Here is a 3,163-nt window from a genome sequence, read left to right as displayed (position 1 = left end):
CTAAACAGCACTTGATCATTGATGCCTTACTCTTCATTTGTCAAAGATGTTGGCAGCCGCAGAGAAGCAAAATGGAGGTTTGGCTATGTTTCTGAGACCTCTCAAAATCTACCTTTCTTGTTGACTTGTCTTTATGGAGTTGTTGAGGTGAATAGGATAAAGTTAATACCGTTTTCGGTGCAGAATTTCTGGGTGCGATCCACGGCGGTTATTTAGCATGACAACATAACAAGGAGAAGACTTTTTGGGCGGAAAGGTTGGCTGGGCCTTTGTGTTCCCCACTGGCCTTGTAAGCTCCACACACTTTTTCATAGGTGAACTTCACTGTCATTGGTTTCTTCTGTTTATTTTTTATAGTGTACTCTCCCAAGCGCTTAGTATAGTGCTCTGCAAACAGTAAACAGTCAATAAATATGATTGACTGACATGGAAAACTAAGGACAGCTGTGTATTTCCTTAGGAGGTGGTTTGCTTTCTATACAATACCCAAGACTATCTTATATAGGAGAAGCAGTGTGGCTCAGTGGAAAGAGCACAGGCTTTGGAGTCAGAGATCATGGGTTCAAATCCCTGTTCCGCCAACTGTCAGCTGTGTAACTTTGGGCAAGTCACTTCACTTCTCTGTGCCTCAGTTACCTCATCTGTAAAATGGGGATGAAGACAGTGGGACAACCTGATCACCTTGCAACCTCCCCAGCGCTTAGAACAGTGCTTTGCACATAGTAAGCGCTTAATAATTGCCATTATTATTATGATTATTATCAACCCCAGTGCTTAGAAAAGCGTCTGGCACATAGAAAGCACTTAACACATACCAGAATTATCATTATCTTCAGAGAGCTTCTGATATCATTCTCAAATACTGAGTTAACCCATCTCTCAATCCTAACTCTGTTGGGAAAAGCTGTCTGAGAACTCGGGTTTACTCGTCAACTTGGATGGCAAATAAAGGGACGATATTGTGACATGTAATTAGGAACAACAAAGCCGATGATATTTTATATTGCACATTTCTGAAGGAGCAGTCAGGTCATTTGCGATCCATCAACTTCCTAGAGTTCATTTCTCCAACTCTTGCACATCTGCTGCATAACAAGGCACTGATAAATGGCATATTGCCCCACAGGAAGAGAATGAGTTTTCTGGTCACTGTTGGCGAGGAAATATTTTAACACACTTATTCCTCGAAAAGGCCTGGCCCCTTGATTTTTCGATTCTTTAAGCTCATGTTGAGCATATGTTATCCAATCATCTTCATTATCGTAATGACTGGAGTATTTTAATGGTATTTGTTAAGTGCTTGCTACCTGCAGAGCACTGTACTAAACAGTGGAATAAAGACAATGTATTCTTCAGACAGACTCCTTGTCCCAATCAGGGTTCACATTCTAAATATGAGGGAGAACAGGAATTGAATCCCTATTTGCCAGAGGAGAAAACTGGGATAAAGAGAAGTGTGGCCCAGTGGCAAGAGCACAGACTTGGGAGTTAGAAAACATGGGTTCTAATCCCAGCCCCGCCACTTGTCTGCTGTGTGCCCTTGGGCAAGCCACTTACCTTCTCTGTGCCTCAGTTACCTCAGTTGTAAAATGGGGATTAAAACTGTGAGCCTCAAGTGGGACAACCTGATGACCTTGTAACTACCCCAGCACTTAGAACAGTGCCTGGTACATAAGTGCTTAACAAATACCACAATCATTATTCTCATTAACGTGACTTGCCCAAGCTGTCACAGCAGGCAAGTGGCAGAACCAGGATTAGAACCAGGGTCTTCTGACTTCCCAAGTTGGGCTCTTTCCACTAGGTCATGTTGCTTCTCGGAAATATCTCATTTCTCACCTAGTGTGTGTCTGCTTTTAGCTGTGGGGGGACTCCTAAGCACTTTTAGCGTGGCTCAGTGGAAAGAGCCCGGGCTTTGGAGTCAGAGGTCAGGGGTTCAAATCCCAGCTCCACCAACTGTCAGCTGTGTGACTTTGGGCAAGTCACTTAACTTCTCTGTGCCTCAGTGACCTCATCTTTAAAATGGGGATGAAGACTGTGAGCCTCCCCGTGGGACAACCTGATCACCTTGTAACCTCCCCAGTGCTTAAAACAGTGCTTTGCACATAGTATGCACTTAAAAAATGCCATCATCATCATCACTTTTCAACTCATCCCTCCCACTATGTTCATGTTTTTATACTCTGTTTTCCCCTTCCTGGAATTTATTTTTCCCACTAAACTACATCTCCCTTGTACTCTCCGTAACATTTAGTACAGTGTCCTGGACACAGTTATCACTCAATACCTCAGATAGATTGATGGAGTGGGTAAGGCAGAGAACTTCACACCTCCTACTGCCAACCGAAACCATATTTTATTTGGACTCACCTAAGAGCCCCTGCTTAGAAAACGTTGTTTGAGGTCTCTTAACAGTATCTGCTGGGCCAAAGTTCACCTTTCTGAAACCACAATCCGCCTGAGGGTGATTGAATCTAAGGGCAGCTACTCTCGAAGGAGACCGGTGATGGAATGGATTATATTCTGTGGTGTAGTGTCTCTAGTTGGAGGCTTTTGGACAGACAGGGTTGGGGCTAATAGTGTGGTGTGAGAAGAGGCGCTTTAAGAGCCATTAACCAATCTCTCCCCATTTCGGGGACTAATAATGGGAGGACAGACGAGTGACATGAGTCACACATCTTGAGGCAGGTGGGAAATCGACAAACAAGTACTCATGGAAATGATCTCCTCCCCATGGGAATTTACACTTATTTAGTGAGAATGCCAAGGAGAGGGGACACTGAGAGCCTATTCGTCTTCGGATTACAGTTGAAGCACAGACCTTGTGACTCTGGAGTTCGGCATGGCCTATTGGAGCCCAAGACTTTGAGCCCCACCTGGAACAGGGACTGTGGCCAAGTCGATTGGTTTGTATTGACCCCAGCGCTTAGTACAGTGCCCTCCACATAGTATGTGCTTAAATACCATCACCCTGGAGTCTAATCACCGAGGGGGCATGCAGGAGCCGTGGTGACTGAGCTGAGACAGGCGGACTTTAGTATGGCCTCGAGAAGGCAAGTGGCACGAGGAGGAAGAGAAGGGAGATGGCAGAGCAATGATTCATATGTGATTCCTCCACTTTGGGTGAAATGGAGGAAAGTGGCAGGATAGGGAGAGGAGGAGG

This window comes from Tachyglossus aculeatus, chromosome 24, assembly GCF_015852505.1.
Source record: "Tachyglossus aculeatus isolate mTacAcu1 chromosome 24, mTacAcu1.pri, whole genome shotgun sequence".
Taxonomy (NCBI): domain Eukaryota; kingdom Metazoa; phylum Chordata; class Mammalia; order Monotremata; family Tachyglossidae; genus Tachyglossus; species Tachyglossus aculeatus.
Note: the sequence above shows the minus strand (reverse complement) of the source record.